General features: G+C 41.3%; 1 protein-coding gene and 1 pseudogene across 4 annotated transcripts in view; both read right to left on the bottom strand.

Moving 5' to 3' along the window:
- ALPK1 (alpha kinase 1) overlaps nucleotides 1-20335 on the bottom strand; it is a 218997-nt gene that overhangs the window by 35466 nt on the left and 163196 nt on the right. For 2 of the 4 annotated variants that reach the window (XR_008502301.2, XR_010126095.1), the window contains one exon: nucleotides 1486-20310. The exons of the other annotated variants lie outside the window; for them this stretch is intronic. The gene's annotated coding sequence lies outside the window, so the exon portion shown is untranslated. Of the gene's footprint in view, nucleotides 1-1485; nucleotides 20311-20335 lie in introns of those variants that run through there. 4 annotated transcript variants of the gene reach the window in all.
- LOC129035720 (TOX high mobility group box family member 4-like) lies at nucleotides 17452-19316 on the bottom strand (annotated as a pseudogene).

The raw sequence follows: 20335 nt of genomic DNA, 5'->3' as shown, positions 1-20335 counted from the left end.
CTAAAGCCTTAAAAACCCTAGAAGAAAACCTAGGCAATACCATTCAGGACATAGGCATGGGCAAGGACTGCATGTCTAAAACACCAAAAGCAATGGCAACAAAAGCCAAAATTGACAAGTGGGATCTAATTAAATTAAAGAGCTTCTGCACAGCAAAAGAAACTATCATCAGAGTGAACAGGCAACCTACAGAATGAGAGAAAATTTTTGCAATCCATCTATCTCATAAAGGGGTAATATCCAGAATCTATAAGCAATTTAAACAAATTTACAAGAAAAAAACAAACAACCCCATCAAAAAGTGGGCAAAGGATATGAACAGACACTTCTCAAAAGAAGACATTTATGCAGCCAACAGATACATGAAAAAATGCTCATCATCACTGGCCATCAGAGAAATGCAAATCAAAACCACAATGAGATACCATCTCACACCAGTTAGAATGGCAATCATTAAAAAGTCAGGAAACAACAGGTGCTAGAGAGGATGTGGGGAAATAGGAACACTTTCACACTGTTGGTGGGACTGTAAACTAGTTCAACCATTGTGGAAGTCAGTGTGGTGATTCCTGAAGGATCTAGAACTAGAAATATCATTTAACCCAGCCATCCCATTACTGGGTATATACCCAAAGGATTATAAATCATGCTGCTATAAAGACACATGCACACGTACGTTTACTGCAGCACTATTCACAATAGCAAAGACTGGGAACCAACCCAAATGTCCATCAGTGATAGACTGGATTAAGAAAATGTGGCACATATACACCATGGAGTACTATGCAGCCATAAAAAATGATGCGTTCATGTCCTTTGTAGGGACACGGATGAAGGTGGAAACCATCATTCTTAGCGAACTATCACAGGGACAAAAAACCAAACACTGCGTGTTCTCACTCATAGGTGGGAATTGAACAGTGAGAACACTTGGACACAGGAAGGGGAACATCACACACTGGGGCCTGTCCTGGGGTGGGGGGAGGTGGGAGGGATAGCATTAGGAGAGATACCTAATGTAAATGACGAGTTAATGGGTGCAGCACACCAACATGGCACATGTAACAAACTTGCACATTGTGCACATGTACCCTAGAACTTAAAGTATAATAAAAAAGATTTTTAAAGGATATTGACTATTTAAGGCAAAATAATAAGAATACATTATGAATTTATACGTGGAGGTAAAATATATGACAATGATAGCATAAAGGTCAGGTGTAGGAGGAAGAAAACAAAGTATATTCTTTTAAAGTTTTTATTCAATAGGTGAAATAGTATATTACTTGAAGGTAGGCCATGTATAATATCAACCCTAAAGCAATTGCTTGAAAAAGCAAAGAATAGCTAACAGACCAACAAAGAAGATAAAGTAGAATTAATAAAAACATGATTAACAGAAAAGATGCTAAGGAAAGAAGTAAAGAAACAAAGAACTCATGCATCAACAACAACAAAAACAACACCCCACATAAAACAGTGGTAGATTTAAATACAACTTTATTGTCAATTCCAGTAAATGTAAATGATCTAAATAGTTCAGTTAAAAGGCAGAAATTGTCATATTAGATAAAAAAGCAAAATCCAACTGCACGCTGCCTACTTTGAATATAAAGAAAAAAGTAATAAAAGTAAAAAGGTAGAAAAAAATGTGGTCTGTGGACACAATCAAAAGAAATTTGAAGTGGCTATATTAACATAGTTATACGTTGTTTTAAGGCATAGATTTTATTATTGTCCTGGTGTGTTGACTCTAACAAATTAGGAGGTGATTGCCATTGAAATGATACTTTGCTATTCATAGATCCCAAGAGGAAGGGCAACCTTCACCTCCCGGGTTCAAAAGATTCTCCTGCCTCAGCCTCCTGAGTAGCTGTGATTACAGGCACCCACCACCACACCTAGCTAATTTTTGTATTTTTAGTAGAGACGGGGTTTCACCATGTTGGCCAGGCTGGTCTTAAACTCCTGACCTCAGGTGATCCACCCTCCTTGGCCTCCCAAAGTGCTGGGATTACAGGCATGAGCCACCGTGCCTGGCAACTTTTTTAACTTTAATAGATTTTGAGATACAAGTGGATTTTTTGTTACATGGATAAATTACACAGTAGTAAATTCTGAGATTTTAGAGCACATCACTCGAGTAGTGTACATTGTACCTAGTGTGTAGTTTTTTATCCCTAGCCCCCCACCTTCTGCCTTCTGAGTCTCTGAAATCTATTATATCACTCTGTATGCCTTTGCATACTCATAGCTTAGCTCCCACTTATAAGTGAGAAATATTGTTTTGGTTTTTCACTCCTGTGTTACTTCACTTAGATTAATGGCCTCCAGCACCGTCTAAGTTGCTGCAAGAGACATTATTTCATTTCTTTTAATGGCTGAGTAGTATTTCACGGTGTGTATATATATACTACATTTTATTTATTCACTCTTTAGTTGATGGGCATTTAGGGTGGTTCCACATCTTTGCAATTGTGAATTGTGTTGCTATAAACATATGTGTGCAAGTATCTTTTTCATATAATTACTTCTTTTCCTTTGGCTGGATACCCAGTAGTGGGATTGCTGTCAAATGGTAGTTCTACTTTTAGTTCTTTAGGGAATCTCCGTAGTGTTCTCTATAGAGGTTGTACTAATTTACATTCTTCTCAGAACTGTATAAACTTTCCCTTTTTCCCATATCCATGCCAACATCTATTGCTTTTTTTGCTTTTCAGTAATGGCCATTCTTGCAGGAGTAAGGTGGTATCTCATTGTTATTTTAATTTGAATTTCTCTGATGATTAGTGCTATTAAGCATTTTTTTCATATGCTTGTTGGCCATTTGTATATTTTCTTTTGAGAAATGCCTAATTATGTCCTTTGCCCACTTTTTAATGGGATTATTTGTTTTTACTTGCTGATTTGTTTGAGTTTCTTATAGATTCTGGATATAAGTCCTTTGTTAGATGCATAGTTTACAAATATTTTCTCCCATTCTGTGGGTTGTCTGTTTACTCTGCCGATTATTTCTCTTGCTGTAGAGAAGCTTTTTAGTTTCATTAGGTCTTATTTATTTATTTTTATTTTTGTCACATTTGCTTTTGGGGTCTTAGTCATGAAGTCTTTCCCTAGGCTGATGTCTAGAAGAATTTTTTCAATGTTGTCTTCTAGAATTTTGATAGCTTCAGGTCTTATATTTAAGTCTTTGATCCATCTTGAGTTGATTTTTAGATAAGGCAAGAGGTAGGGATCCAGTTTCATTTTTCTTCATGTGGCTTGCCAGTTTTCCCAGTAACATTTGTTAAATAGGATGTCCATTCCCCAATTTATGTTTTTGTATGCTTTGTTGAAGATTAGTTGGCTGTACATATTTGACTTTATTTCTGGGTTCTCTATTCCGTTCCATTGGTCTATGTGCCTACACTAATATCAGTATCATACTGTTTTGGTAACTACAGAGGCTAGGATTATTCTGATAACAAAAGCAGGCAAAGGCATTAAAATAAAAGAAACAGTTATTAAAGAGTTAGTTTTTAATGTATTGCATTTATCAAATAGATAATTAAATAAATAAAAGGACAAATACTTCCGTTAAATATTGACTGAAAACAGCTTACCAAGATTTTCATAAATTGAATCCAATAATACATATATAAAATCTTCAAGACAAAATAAGTTTTATTCCAAGAGTGCAAAGTTGGTTCAACATTTAAATATTAACTAATGTAATTAATCATATTAACAAACTAAAAAAGAAAATTCATTTGATCACAATGGGCATTAAATAATAATTTGGTAAAAGTCAACATTAATTCATTATAAATGTTCCCGGCAAACGAGGAGTAGAAGAAAATTATTTTGGCAATCAGATAAAGGGTATCTATAAAAAAACTACAGTTATTATAGTTAGTGGTGAAAGACTGTATGATTTCCCTCTAAGATTTGGAATAAAGCAGGGATGTTTTCTCTCATCACTTCTATTCAGTGTTGTATTGGAGTTCCTAGCCAGTGCTATACAGCAAGAAATATTAGGATGGTGCAAAACTAATTGCAGGTTTTGCCATTAAGAGTAATTAAAAGTAATGGCAATAACTGCATTTACTTTTGCACCAACCTAATATAAATAAAGGGCTAAAGACTGGAAAAAAGAAGTGAAACTAATTCACTGAAAACATGATTATCTGTATGTAAAATTTTAAAGAATCTACAAAAAGCTATTAGAACTAATAATTTAATTTAGTAAAAGCAAAGGATACACGTTTATTATACAAAAGTCAGCCATTCGAATGATAAGAGCTTGCGTCTGTTTTTCTACAATTTCAGCTCTTTCTCTACAGGAGGTAAGACTCTCACTCAGGGCAACCTTAGTAGATTTGAGTCTCAGTATCTGCTTCTGAAGCCAGGAGACAGAATCCCTGAGTTCATAATTTTCTTTTATCACTTTGTCCACTGAACTTAGAAGAAGCCAACCAGCTTCAATATGTTCTTTGGTTCTCCACATATGGTCAAAGGTACTATGTATAAAGTCATCCAAATCATCACTGTGGTCCTCCAGTTAAAGTAGGGGCTTATGGAGGTCAGGTAATTAATAGAGTTCTAGTTCAGGTCCAACTTACTGTGGGTCCAGTGGATGCCTGGACTCATCCTGTGGTCATAACCCCACTGCCAGAATGCAAAATTGGCATAGACATTCTTAACAGCTGGCAGAATCCCCACATTGGCTCCCTGACTGGTAGGGTGAGGGCTATTATGGTGGAAAAGGCCAAATGGAGGCCACTAAAGCTGCCTCTACCTAGAAAAATAGTAAATCAAAACCAATATTGCATCCCTGGAGGGACTGTGGAAATTAGCGCCACTATCAAGGACTTGAAAGATGCAGGGGTCATGATTCCCACCACATTCCTGTTCAACTCTCCCATTTGGCCTGTGCAGAAGACAGATGGATCTTGGAGAATGACAGTGGATTATCATAAGCTTAACCAAGAGGCAATTCCAATTGCAGCTGCTGTACCAGATGTGGTTTCATTGCTTGAGCAAATTAACACATCTCCTGGCACCTGGTATGCAGCCACTGACTTGGCAAATGCCTTTTTCTCCATTTCTGTCCATAAGGTCCACCAGAAACAATTTGCCTTCAGCTGGCAAGGCCAGCAATATACCTTTACTGTCCTACCTCAGGGGTATATCAACTCTCCTGCTTTCTGTCATAATTTTATTCAGAGAGACCTTGATTACTTTTTGCTTCCACAAGATATCACTCTAGTTCTTTACATTGATGACATTATGCTGATTGGATCCAGTGAGCAAGAAGTAGCAAATACACTGGACTTATTGGTGAGACATTGCATGTCAGAAGATGGGAAATAAATCCGACTAAAATTCAGGAAACTTCTACCTCAATAAAAAGGGGGTCCAGTATTGTGGGGTCCATTGGTGTGGGCCTGTCAAAATATTCTTTCTAAGATGAAGGATAAGTTGCTGCATTTGGACCTCATACAACCAAGAAAGAGGCACAATGCCTAGTGGGCCTATTTGGATTTTGGAGGCAACGCATTTTTCATTTGGATGTGTTACTCCAACCCATTTATTGAGCAACCCAAAAGGCTGCCAGTTTTGAGTGGGGTCCAGAACAAGAGAAGGCTCTGCAACAGGTCCAGGTTGCTGTGCAAGCTGCTCTGCCACTTGGGCCATACAACCCAGCAGATCCAATGGCGCTTGAGGTGGCAGTGGCAGATAGGGATGCTGTTTGGAGCCTTTGGTAGGACCCATAGGTGAACCGCAGTGGAGGCCTCTAGGATTTTGGAGCAAGGCCCTGCCATCTTCTGCAGATAACTACTCTCCTTTTGAGAGACAGCTTTGGCCTGTTACTGGGCTTTGGTGAAAACCGAACATTTGACTATGAGTCATCAAGACACCATGCAACCTGAACTGCCTATCATGAACTGGATGCTTTCTGACCCATCTAGCCATAAAGTGGGTTGTGCACAGCAGCATTCCATCATCAAATGGAAGTAGTATATACATGATCGGGCTTGAGCAGATCCTGAAGGCACAAGTAAGTTACATGAGGAAGTGGCTCAAATGCCTGTGGTCTCCACTCCTGCCTTCTCTTCCCCACCCTGGACCAATGGCCTCATGGTGAGTTCCCTATGATCATTTGACAGAGAAAGAGAAGACTAGGGCCTGCTTCACAGATGGTTCTGCACGATATGCAGGTAACACCTGAAAGTGGACAGCTGCAGCATTACAGCCTCATTCTAGGACATCCATGGAGGACAGCAGTGAAGGGAAATCTTCCCAGTGGGTGGAGCTTCGAGCAGTGCACCTGGTTGTGCACTTTGCATGGAAGGAGAAATGGCTAGATGTACAATAATATACTGATTCATGGGCTGTAGCCAATGGTTTGGCTGGATGGTCAGAGACTTGGAAGAAGCATGATTAAAAAATTGATGACAAAGAAATTTGGGGAAGAGGTACATGGATGGACCTTTCTGAGTGGTCAAAAACTGCGAAGATATTTTTATCCCATGTGAATGCTTACCAACAGGTGACCTCAGCAGAGGAGGATTTTAATAATCAAGTGGATAGGATGACCCGTTCTGTGGACACCACTTAGCCTCTTTCCCCAGTCACCCCTGTCATTGCCCAATGGGCCCATGAACAAAGTGGCCATGGTGGCAGGGATGGAGGTTATGCATGGGCTCAGCAACATGGGCTTCCACTCACTAAGGCTGACTTGGCTACAGCCACTGCTGAGTGCCCAATTTGCCAGCAGCAGAGACCAACACTGAGCCTTGATATGGCACCATTCCTCAGGGTGATCAGCCATCTATCTGGCGGCAGGTTGATTATATTGGACCTCTCCCATCACAGAAAGGGAAGAGGTTTGTCCTCACTGGGATAGACACTTACCCTGGATATGGGTTTGCCTATCCTGAACACAATGCTTCTGCCAAGACTACCATCCATGGACTCATAGAATGCCTTATCCACCATCATGGTATTCCATACAGCATTGCCTCTGACCAAGGCACTCACTTTATGGCTAAAGCAGTGTGGCAGTGGGCTCATGCTCATGGAATTCACTGGTCTTATCACGTTCCCCATCATCATGAAGCAGCTGGATTGATAGAATGGTGGAATGGCCTTTTGAAGTCACAGTTACAATGCCTACTAGGTGACAGTACTTTACAGGGCTGGGGCAAAGTTCTCCAGAAGGCCATGTATGCTCTGAATCAGTGTCCAATATATGGTACTGTTTCTCCCATAGCCAGAATTCATGGGTACAGGAATCAAGGAGTGGAAGTGAAAGTGGCACCACTCAGCAAAACCCCTAGTGATCCACTAGCAAAATTTTTGCTTCCTGTTCCCGTGACATTATGTTCTGCTGGCCTAGAGGTCTTACTTCCAGAGGGAGGAATCCTGCCACCAGGAGACATAACAACAATTCCATTAAGCTGGAAGTTAAGATTGCCACCTGGACACTTTGGTCTCCTCCTACCTTTAAGTCAACAGGCTAAGAAGAGAGTTACAGTGTTGGCTGCGGTAATTGATGAGGACTATCAAGATGAAATCAGTCTACTATTCCACAATGGAGGTAAGGAAGAGGAGGCATGGATGCAGGAGATCCACTAGGGCATCTCTTAGTATTACTATGCCCTGTGATTAAGGTCAATGGGAAACTACAACAGCCCAATCCAGGCAGGACTACAAATGGCCCAGACCCCTCAGGAATGAAGGTTTGGGTCATTCCACCAGGAAAAAAACTGCAACCTGCTGAGGTGCTTGCTGAAAGCAAAGGGAATACAGAATGGGCAGTAGAAGAAGGTTATCATCAATACCAGCTATGACCATGTGACCAGCTGCAGAAATAGGGACTGTAATTGTCATGAGTATTTACTCCTTCTTTTGCCAAAAACATGTTTGTGCATGTATATGTGTGTACTAAAAAAAATCCGTATTTTGTTTCTTTTTCCTTTATCATGTGACATAAGATTTACTGATTTCATATCAGCATTTAAGTATTGTTAACCTTATGTAATAGTATTTGGTTTGGGGAGTGGTACGTTTCTGGTTGTATGAAGGATTGTTGTATTTCCTGTCTTTATTTGAAGATTATGTATGATCTCAGGAGATGTGTATGGGTTCAAGTTGACAAGGGGTGGACTTGTGATGGTTAATACTGAGTGTCAACTTCTTTGGATTGAAGGATACAAAGTATTGATCCTGGGTGTGTCTGTGAGGGTGTTACCAAAAGAGACTAACATTAAAGTCAGTGGGTTGGGGAAAGCAGATTCACCCTTAATCTGGTGGGCACAATCTAATCAGCTGCCAGTGAATATAAAGCAGGCAGAAAAATGTGAAAAGGAGAGACTGGCCTAGTCTCCCAGCCCGCATCTTTCTCCCATGTTGGATGCTTCCTGCCCTCAAACATTGGACCCCAAGTTCTTCAGTTTTGAGACTGGCTCCCCTTGCTCCTCAGCTTGCAGACGGCCTGTTGTGGGACCTTGTAATCATGTAAGTTAATACTTAAGAAACTCCCTTTTATGTGTGTGTGTGTGTGTGTGTGTATATATATATGTGTACATATATATGTGTGTGTATATGTGTATATATATATATACATGGTTTCCACACAGCATTGGATATATATATATATAATTTAGTTCTGTCCCTCTAGGGAACCCTAATACATTCAGTTAACTCTCCCTCCCCTCCACCCACCTCATGCTTTAAATCATGCCGTTGTCTCCTAATTTATAGTTGCTGACAAGAGGTCTTTTGTAATTTTTGTCTTTTTTCCTCTGTAAGTTATATCTCCTCCACGCTACCCTGTTTCCATGCATGGCTACTGTGAAGATTTTGTCTTAATATTTGGTTTCAGCAGTTTGACTATGATATGTCTAGGTGTGGCTTCTTTTGATATTTATATTTTGGGGAGATTTTCTATGTTTGTTAGATCTGTGAATTTTTGTCTTTTGTTAATTTTGGAAAATTCTCAGAATTTATCTCTTTAAATATTTCCTCTGCTTCATTCTCTATCTTTTCTTCTTCTGGTAATCCAATTACATATGTTTAGTTATTTTAATATTGCTATGCAGCTTTTGGCAGCTCTTATTCTTTTTTAAAACTCTTTTGGCTCTTTACATTCCAGTTTAAATAACATTTACTGATCTATTTTTTATTTGACAAATATTTAGTGAGCACCTAACATATACCAAGAACTATAACTTTCATCCTCTGTATAAGGATTACAACCTTGTACAGAGCAGATATAATTTCATTTCCATGGTAGTTACTTTTCAGTTGAGAAATGGAAAGCAATACAAGAAATTAAAAAATATATAGACTGGTGAACAAAATAAAGGAAAAAAATGAAAGACTCTTTCTAATGCTAAGAAGAATTAATAAAAAATGAACAAAATAAAAATGCTCAACATGTCATTAAAATACTACCATGTTTGGACAAAATGAGTATATTCTTTTGTGTTGTAAAAGCCATCCTAACATATGTATCCTAGAATTTAAAGTATAATAAAAAAGCCATCCTAAGGTCATATTCATTTAAAAAAACTTATTTTAGGTTCAGAGATATGTGTGCAGGTTTGTTATATAAATAAGTTGCATGTCGCAGGGGTTTAGTGTATAGATTATTTCATCAGCCAGGTAATAGGCATAGTATCCAATAGGTAATCCCTCCTCCCACCTTCCACCCTCAAGTAGGCCCCATGTCTGTTGTTCTCTTCTGTGTATCCATGTGTACTCAATGTTTAGCTCTCACTTAGGAGTGAGAATATGGGGTATTTGGTTTTCTCTTCCTGCATTAGTTCACCTGGGATCATGGCCTCCAGCTGCATCCATGTAGCTGCAAAGAACATGATCTCATTCCTTTTTATGGCTGTATGGTATTCCATGGTATATATGTATTTCTTTATCTAATCCACCACTGATGGGCACCCAAGTTGGCTTCATGTCTTTGCTATTGTGAGCAGTACTGCGATGAACATATATGTACATGTGAACATATATATATATGAACATATATACGTATTGTGAACATATATGGGAAGAGTATATATGTACACGTGTCTTTATGGTAGAACAATTTATATTTTTGGGGGGTATATACCCAGTAATGGAATTTCTGGTTCAAATGGTACTTCTTTTTAAGATCTTTGAGAAATTACCACACTGCTTTTCTCAACGGCTGAACCGACTTACATTCCCACCAGCAGTGTATAAACATTCCCCTTTCTCTGGAACCTTTCCAGCATCTGTCATGTTTTTTTACTTTTTAATAATAACTATTGTGACTGGTATCTTACACCATCTAACAGTATCTCATTGTGGTTTTGATTTACATTTCTCTAACGATTAGTGATGTTGAGCATTTTTTTATATGTTTGTTGACCACATGTATGTCTTATTTTGAAAAGTGTCTGTTCATGTCCCTTGCCCATTTTTTAATAGGGTTGCTTGTTTTTTTAACAGGGTTGTTTGTTTTTTTAACAACTGGTAAATTTGTTTAAGTTCCTTATAGATTTTGGATATTAGACCTTTATCAGAAGCATAGTTTGCAAATATATTCTTCCACTTTGTAGGCTGTTTACTCCATTGATAGTTTCTTTTGCTGTGCCAAAGCTCTTTAGTTTGATTTGGTCCCATTTGTAATTTTTTGTTTTTGTTGCAGTTACTTTTAGAGTCTTTGTCATGAAATCTTTGCCAAGGCTGATGTCCAGAATGGTATTTTCTAGGTTATCTAGCAGGTTTTTTCTTTTTTTAAATAGTTTTAGGTTTTACATTTAAGTCTTTAATCCATCTTGAGTTGAATTTTGTATGGTGTAAGAAAGGGGTCCAGCTTCAACCTTCTGCATATGGCTAACAAGTTGTCTCAGCATCATTCATTGAATTGGGAGTTGTATTAGTTTTTTCTCATGCTGTTAATAAAGACATACTTGAAACTAGGTAATTTACAAAGAAAAGAGGTTTAATTGACTCATGGTTCAGCATGGCTGGGGAGGCCTCAGGAAACTTACAATCATGGCAGAAGGCACCTCTTCACAGGGCAGCCAGAGAGAGAATGAGTGCACAGCAAAGGGCGAAGCCCCTTATAAAACCATCAGATCTTGTGAGAACTCAGTCACTATCAGGAGAACAGCATGAGGGAAACCACCTCATGATTCAATTATCTCCACCTGTCCTGCCCTTGACACGTGGGGATTATTGCAATTCAAAGTGAGATTTGGGTGGGGATACAGAGCCAGATTTGGGTGGGGATACAGATATCAGTAATTTTTCTTCATTGCTTGTTTTTGTAAACTTTGTTGAAGACCAAATGGTTGTAGGGGTGCAGCCTTATTTCTAGGTTTTCTTTTCTATTCCATTGTTCTATGTGTCTGTTTTTATATCAGTACCATGCTGTTTTGGTTACTGTAGCCTTGTAGTATAGTTTGAAGGCAGGTAATGTGATGCCTCCACCCTTTTTCTTTTTGTTTAGAATTGCCTTGGCTATTTGAGCTCTCTTTTGGTTCCACATGAATTTTAAAATAGTTTTTTCCAGTTATGTCAAGAATGTCCCTAGTAGTTTGACGGGAATAGCATTGAATCTGTAAATTGCTTTGGGCAATATTGCCATTTTAACAATATTGAGTCTTCCTATCCACGACCATGGAATATTTTTCCATTTGTTTGTGTCTTCTCTGATTTCTTTGAGCAGTGTTTTGTAATTCTTGTTGTAGAGATCTTTGACCTCCCTGGTTAGCTGTATTCCTAGGTATTTCATTCTTTCTGTGGCTATTGTGGATGGGATTGTGTTACTGATTCATCTCTCATCTTGGACATTGTTGGTGTATAAAATACTACAGATTTTTGTATATTGATTTTGTATCCTGAAACTTTGCTGAAGTTGTTTATTAGATCTAGGAGCATTTGGGCACAGACGATGGGATTTTCTATGTATAGAAGCGTATCATCTCCAAACACAGATTTTTTTTGACTTCCTCTCTTTCTATTTGGATGCCTTCTTTTTCTTTCTTTTGCCAGATTACTTTGGCTAGGACTTCTAGTACTATTGAGAGGTGACAGCGTGCTGGCAGTCCTCACAGCCCTTGCTCTCTCGGCACCTCCTCTGCCTGGGCTACCACTTTGGCGGCACTTGAGGAGACCTTCAGCCCACTGCTGCACTGTGGGAGCCCCTTTCTGGGCTGGCCAAGGCTGGAGCCCACTCCCTTAGCTTGCAGGGAGGTGTGGAGGGAGAGGCGCGAGCAGGAACCGGGGTTGTGTGTGGCGCTTCCGGGCCAGCTGGAGTTCTGGGTGGGCATGGGCTTGGTGGGCCCCGCACTCAGAGCAGCCAGCAGGCCCTGCCAGCCCCGGGCAATGAGGGACTTAGCACCCTGGCCAGCGGCTGCAGAGGATGTACTGGGTCCCCCAGCAGTGCCAGCCCACCGGCGCTGCGCTCGATTTCTCGCCGGGCCTTAGCTGCCTTCCTGCAGGGCAGGCCCGGGACTGCAGCCCGCCATGCCTGAGCCTTTGCCTCTGTGGGTTCCTGTGCAGCCTAAGCCTCCCCGACGAGCACCGCCCCCTGCTCCATGGAGCCCACTCCCATCTACCACCCAAGGGCTGAGGAGTGCGAGCGCATGGCATGGGACTGTCAGGCAGCTCCACCTGCCGCCCTGGTGTGGGATCCACTAGGTGAAACCAGCTGGGCTCCTGAGTCTGGTGAGGATGTGGAGAGTCTTTATATCTAGCTCAGGGATTGCAAGCACTCTGTATCTAGCTCAAGGTTTGTGAACACACCAATCAGCACCTTGTGTTTAGCTCAAGGTTTGTGAGTGCACCAATCGACACTGTATCTAGCTGCTCTGGTGGGGCCTTGGAGAACCTTTATGTCTAGCTCAGGGATTGTAAACACACCAATCAGCACCCTGTGTCTAGCTCAGGGTTTGTGAGTACACCAATTGACACTCTGTATCTAGCTGCTCTGGTGGGGCCTTGGAGAACCTCTATGTCTAGCTCAGGGATTGTAAACACACCAATCGGCACTCTGTATCTAGCTTAAGGTTTGTGAACACACCAGTCAGCACCCTGTGTTTAGCTCAAGGTTTGTGAGTGCACCAATTGACACTCTGTATCTAGCTGCTCTAGTGGGGCCTTGGAGAACCTGTGTGTCCAAACTCTGTATCTAACTAATCTGATGGGGACTTACAGAACCTTTGTATCCAGCTCAGGGATTGTAAACACACCGATCAGCGCCCTGTCAAAACAGGCCACTGGGCTCTACCAATCAGCAGGATGTGGGTGGGGCCAGATAAGAGAATAAAAGCAGGCTGCCTGAGCCAGCATTGGCAACCCACTCGGGTCCCCTTCCACACTGTGGAAGCTTTGTTCTTGCACTCTTTGCAATAAATCTTGCTACTGTTCACTCTTTGGGTCCACGCTGCTTTTATGAGCTGTAACACTCACCGCAAAGGTCTGCAGCTTCACTCCTGAAGCCAGCGAGACCACGAGCCCACCGGGAGGAATGAATAACTCCAGACGCGCCACCTTAAGAGCTGTAACACTCACCGCGAAGGTCTGCAGCTTCACTCCTGAGCCAGCGAGACCATGAACCCACCAGAAGGAACATCCGAACATCAGAAGGAACAAACTCCAGATGCGCCACCTTAAGAGCTGTAACACTCACCGTGAGGGTCCACGGCTTCATTCTTGAAGTCAGTGAGACCAAGAACCCACCAATTCCGGACACACTATGTTAAATAGGAGTGGTGCGAGTGGGCATCCTTGTATCATTGTCTCATTCCAGTTCTCAAGAGGAATGATTTTAGCTTTTACCCATTCAGTATGATATTGGCTGTGGGTTTGCCATAGATAGCTTTTACTATTTTGAGGTATGTTCCTTCAATGCCTAGTTTGTTGAGGGTTTTTAACTTGAAGGGATGTTGAATTTTATTGAAAGGCTTTTCTGCATTGATTGAGATAATCATGTAATTTTTGTTTTTAGTTCTGCTTATGAAATGAATCATATTTATTGATTTACATACATTAAACAAAGCTTGCATCCCAGGGATAAACCCTACTTGATTGTGATGGCTTAGGTTTTGATCTGGTGCTGCATTCAGTTTGCTGGTATTTTGTTGAGGATTTTTGCATGTATGTTCATCAAGGGTATTGGCCTGAAGTTTTCTTTTTTGCTGTTGTGTCTCTGCCTGGTTTTGGTATCAGGATGATGCTCATTTCAGAGAATGAGTTAGGAAGGAATCCCCCCTCCTTAATTTTTTGGAATAGTTTCAGTAGGAACAGTATATGCTCTTCTTTATACATCTGGTAAAATTTGGGTATGAATTCATGTGGTTCTGGGCTTTTTCTTGTTGGTAGGCCTTTTATTTCTGATTCAATTTTGGAACTTATTATTGGTCTGTCCAGGGATTCAATTTTTTCCTGGTTTAATCTTGGGAGGTTGTATGTTTCCAGGAATTTATCCATTTCTTCTAGGTTTTCTAGTTTGTGTGCATAGAGGTGTTCATAGTAGTTTCTGAACTTTTTTTTTGTATTTCTGTGGGGTCAGCGGTAATGTCCCCTTTTTCATTTCTGATTGTGTTTATTTGGATCGCGTCTCTTTTTTCTTTATTAGTCTAGCTAGTGGTCTGTGAATCTTATTTATCCTTTCAAATAAACCCCTGGATTCATTGATCTTTTGTATGATTTTTCACATCTCAATTTCCTTCAGTTCAGCTCTCATTTTGGTTACTTCTTGCCTTCTGCTAGCTTTGGAGTTGGTTTACTCATGTTTCTCTAGTTTCTCTAGGTATGATGTTAGGTTGTTAATTTCATATCTTCATAACTTTTTGATGTGGGTGTTTAGTGCTATTAACTTCTCTCTTAACACCGCTTTAGCTGTATCCCAGAGATTCTGGTATGTTGTATCGTTGTTCTAATTACTTTCAAAGAATTTAATGATTTCTGCCTTAATTTCATTGTTTACCCAAAAGTCATTCAGTAGAAGATCAGTTAATTTCCATATAATTGTACAGTTTTGAGTTATTTTCTTAGAATTAATTTCTATTTTTTTTTGTACTATGTTCTAAGAGTGTGTTTGGCATGATTTTGGTTTTTTGTTTTAGTTTGCTGAGGGTTGTTTTATGGCGATTATGTGGTCAATTTTACAGCATGTGCCATGTGCAGATGAGAAGAATGTATATTCTGTTGTTTTTAGTTGGAAAGTTCTATAGATGTCTGTTAGGCCCATTAGGTCAAATGTAGAGTTCAGGCCCTGAATATCTTTGTTAGTTTTCTGCCTTGTACTGATCTATTTTCAAATTCACCAATTCTTCTCTCAGCTGTGTTCAGCCTACTGATAAGCACATATAGTGAAGTCTTCACTGTTGGTATTATGTGTATATGTGTGTTTATTTATTTCAAGCATTCCCATTTGACTCTTTTAAAAATAGTTTCTGTGTCTTTACTGAACTCCCTGTCTGTTCATGCATACTGTACACATTTTCTATTAAATTTCAAAATGAATCAGTGTGATTTTAAAATCTCTGTCTGATACGCTCAACATCTGGGTCATCTCTGAGTCTGGTTCTGTCAATTGCTTTATCTCTTGACAATGGGTTGTTTTTGCATGCTCTTAAAGTCTCCTATTATTTGAGTGAATGTTGGACATCCTTTGTGGAAGAATGATAGAAGCTGAGACAAACAATATTTACACCTGGAAAAGAACATGCATTTTCTTTTGCTTGGCTGTTATGTTGGGCATTGAGTTAGCGTAGGCAGACATACACTGGGTTTGGGCTTTATTGTTGCTCTCATTATCTTCATTGCAGTGCTAGCTCTGAATTTCTTCAGTGGTGGGCTGATGCTTCTTTGTGCTTAGAGTGGGGCAGGCCTGGGATAGTGGAGGTTTTCATTTTTGTTTTGTTTTGTTTTTCTCATCGTTCCTGCTCTATCCTCAGCTTTCTTTGCTCCTTTCATATCCGTACCACGGTGGTGGTGGGGGAGTCTGTTTCCATGTTCTTTATCCTTCTTCAGTGGTAAAATACTATTGCTTGCTATTGTGGACTGGGTTTATCATGGGAAGAGGGAATTTTTATTTTCCTAACATAGTTTCAATTTTAGGCAGACTTGCATGCCTGCGTCTCAGAAATGAAGCCTCATCAGTGTTTCTTGACTATCCTTTCTCCCAGTGTCTGTTGAACTCTGATCTGTGGGTCATTGGGCCATGGATAGAAAACAGTTTCCTGCCTGTTCCCAGAAGTAGCGCACTTCTCCTTACACCAGTGCAGGATCCTGAGTCCAAGAGTTTTCCCTGCTTTTTCCCAGGGCCAGAGGGCCTTTGCTTCTAGTCATCAACTAGAAGCAACAGAATTCTTGCCTTATCTCCAGTAGTTTCAGGCTTTTTCTTTCAGTGACAGAAGGAGCCGTGTAGCTGGGTAGAGTTCATATCTCTTCCCCAGGGGCAACTGAAAATTTTCTCTATGGCTGTACCACTGATGACCTCCTGCATGCCTATTCATCTCTAGATTTTCTCATGAGCCTCTAGTGGAGGGCAGTGAAAATGAGCTAGTAAATTAGGGCAAAATCCTCTTGTGTCTTGGACTGTCAGTTATTTCAAGCTGATACTTTAGTCCACAATTGACTTTTAAGAATCTACTAAACTTTCAGCTGATATCTTTTAACTGGCTTGTATGGTGGTCATCTCTTTTTTCTATGCTCTGCCAATGGCAAAAGAGTTTGCATGTCCTCTCTCTCATTGAAGGGGCTTGCAATTCTTTGGAATTTAATTTATTTGGTTGCCCTGTAACCTTAGCTCTTCAGTGGGCTCATGAAAAGTTTGTGGGTTTTCTGTCTTTTTCCAGTTGCTAGGGTGAGAGCCGTTTCTCTTATGATGTTTTACATCCTAAATGAAAGCAGAACTCTAGAAATTTAAACTTGAAATATAGAAAGAATACAATCAAGGAGACTGCATAAATTTTGTTAATGGCAAATCACCAGAGCAAGGATTCACTAGCTCCTGCTGTGAGGTTCCATGTTTGTTTCTGGTCTTGGATTTTCATATGAGACCACTTCTTTTCTTTTCCCCCCCAGGCTCAAAGCTGAGTACACTCCCGTCATTTTAATAATATTTTAGGCAAGTCCTATGACAATTATACAAACAAGTTTCTTCAACTCCACCACCACTCCTACCATCTCTATACTTTGCTTGCCCATACTCCCTTCACCCGTTCCTCTGCTATTACCACTGGTATTTCTGCTTGTGGTTGTGTAAAAAGCATCTCCAGATTACAGCAAGTTCAGTGGCCCTGCTTCATAGCCTGGCCTCTGCTGAAGGGAGAAAAGGGGGGAAACATGAATGGCCATCATGGGTTGTCATCAGGCACTACCAGAAGCCCAGCTTGTGTTTCAAAAACAGGCGCTTGGACATGTTCCCAGTAGATAACTCTTCACTGGCTTGGAGAACAGGAAGGACTATTTCACAAACACCACTGTGTTTGAATTTCTAGAGGCTACCCAGGCCAAGAATACATCCCTGCAGTGCTTCACCACACACTCATTGCTGCAGCATTCATTGTCCCAGTCCTTACTCACAATAGGAGGATTCTCACAACCAGACAATCACACATCGAGGCTGGGGTGACAGTGCCACAGGAGACCCACTCACCAATTCAACATCCATCTGAGAAGAAGACTCAACCTCAGGAACTACATCTGTGATCATCTCACAGATAGTCTCAGGAGAAGTTGCCTCCACTGTATGGGCCTCAGGGCTATTGCTCATAGGCTGCTCAGGACTACTTTCCACAGTTGGTGGGACTAAGGTAGTCTGCATTTTCAAAGTGAGTGGAGGCACACTCCTGATCTGCAGAGGAGGTAGCTGTTGCCGTAAATTGATTCGAACTTTCTGAGGTGGAGGCTGTTTCATGGCCTGGAGTGGAGGAGGCTGCTGCAGAATGGTAACTTGCTGCTGAGTCGGGGGCGTGGCATCTGTTATACTGGAGGAGGCTGTAGTCGGGGTGGAGGCAGTTGCATAGAAGCAACAGCAGCAGCTGCTGCTGCTGCCTGCAACACTGACCGAGTGACAATCTGGGCTTGTTGACTGGGCTGGATAGTAGCTGTACTGGTTTGGCCTAGTTGGAGCCCCCAGGAGGTCACTACTGTGGCTGGGATAGCAGTAACCATCCCTCCTTGAGACATAGTAATGGAAGAGGGCAACGTTTGTTTGGTAATAACCAACTTGGTGATATTGGGCTGACCCCCAGCTACTGAAGATGCCTGGTTTGCCAAATAGGGTGAAAGGGTGGAGTTAACAACAATGGATGGGGACAGGGCAGGGGGCTCTGTTGAAGCTGGTGCTGGAGATGCTGGGTCAACAGTAGCCATAGGAGTTGGAGAAGGAGTTTGTGATGGTGGTGCTGGATCCAATTCCGCTGTTTTCACAGTGGCCTGACACTCCTGGTTGTCTTTGTAAGCAGCCAGTGCCTTCAGATACTCTTTCTTGGCAGCCTCAGTTTTCCTCTTATATATCTGTTTTTGCTCCTCTCCAAGACTATCCCACATGGAGGCCACAATTTTTGAAACCTCACCAAAAGTGGCAATAGGATTCTGTCCCTTGATGGCAGCCTGTGTATCATCAAAGAATAAAGCATATGCTGAAACTGGTTTCTGAGGTTCATTAGGATCTTTCTTTTTTCTCTTCTTTGGGACTTTCTGCTTTTTCCCTGCTTCCACCACCACTGTCTTCTGGCTGGAAATTTGCCTCCGGAAATCCTCAGTACCAACCTCGTGAAGTGAACTAGTAGGTGAAGGGGTGGTTGAAAGATGATCTTCAGGTGACTGGGCAGGTGGCAGGATGGTGCCACCCCCTAAGCTCAAACCCAGTTGGAAACTCAGTTCTGACTGATCAATGGTGGTCAACTGGCTATGCCCCATCAAGTCAGATGTCATGGCTATCATTAGTACATCAATTGTAACAGGTGGGTTGGCACTATATTGAGTTCCTATAGAGTGGTTCAAGTCCATGATCAAGTCTCCACTGAGGAGCCCCTGCCTTGCTCCATCAAGCCATGGGTCATGCCTACAGAGCATGTCCAATGTCTGGACCCCATACTGGGCTGAAGCACTGCCATCTTGTGAAGAGGAAGGGTCTGCCAGGTTATCAAAGGGTCAACCACATCTGAGACAGCCAATGAGGGATCAGAATCCAAAGAGATAGGTGGGATTTCAAATTCCTCGTCACCCAGGCTTGGTGTATGGAATGTCTCAGCCCCTGACAGGAAGGAGTGTGAAGGCCCTGTGATCGTCAGGTAATTGTCATTTCCTCCAGGAAACTCCATCTTCACACAACTGCTCCTACCATTTCAGACTGTCATCGCTCCCACCGCCCCCACTGGACTCAGAACTGTGAGACCACTTCTTGTATCATGTGTATACTATTTAACTTTCCTTAAACAAGCCTGTGTTCCTTGCATCTAAAAACCTTAAAATGTATGTGAAACCCAGCATCTCAGAACCAGGAGCACACTGAACTCACATTATGTGGTAGGCAACACTCTAAAGATGCCCTCCCCCAAGATTCTTATCTGTTGGTTGTTCAAACAGTAATACAGGCACTGCTGTAAAGTCCCAAGTCAGTTAACTTAATTAATTAATTAATAAGTATTAATTAATTAAGACAGAGTCTCTCTTTGTTGCCCAGGCTGGAGTGCAGTAGTGCGATCTCAGCTCACTGCAACCTCTGCCTCCTGGGTTCAAGTGATTCTCATGCCTTAGCCTCTCAAGTAGCAGGGATTACAGGCACGAGCCACCACTCCTGGCTAATTTTTGTATTTCTAGTGGAGACGAGGTTTCACCATGTTGCCAAGGCTGGGCTTGAACTCCTGACCTCAAGTGATCTGCCCGTCTCAGCCTCCCAAAGTGCTAGGATTACATGTCCATTAACTTTAAAATATGAGGATTATCCAGGTGGGCCTGACTCAATTAGTTGACCCCTTTTAAAGCAGAAAGTTTTCTATGACTGGAAGCAGGAGAAGTCAGAGAAATTTGAAGTGTGAGTAGGATTTAGTGTGCTGTTGTTGGCCTTGATGCTGGAGGGGTTCCATACAAGGACCAGAGTGGCTACAAGTAGCTGAGAGCAAACCCAGCTAACAGCCAACAAGGAAACAGCCACCTCAGTTCTACAATCACAAGGAACTGAATTTTACCAACATCAGGAATGAGATTGAAAGATGATCCCAAGCTCCAGAAGAGAACACAGCCAGCTGACAGATTGCTTTTAGGCCTGTGATACCATGAGCTGAGGTCCCAGTCATACCATCCAGGATTTCTGACCTATAGAAATGTGAGATAATGAACA

This window comes from Pongo pygmaeus, chromosome 3 (genome assembly GCF_028885625.2).
Source record: "Pongo pygmaeus isolate AG05252 chromosome 3, NHGRI_mPonPyg2-v2.0_pri, whole genome shotgun sequence".
Classification (NCBI taxonomy): Eukaryota; Metazoa; Chordata; class Mammalia; order Primates; family Hominidae; genus Pongo; species Pongo pygmaeus.
Note: the sequence above shows the minus strand (reverse complement) of the source record. Positions and strands in the feature narration are given on the sequence as shown.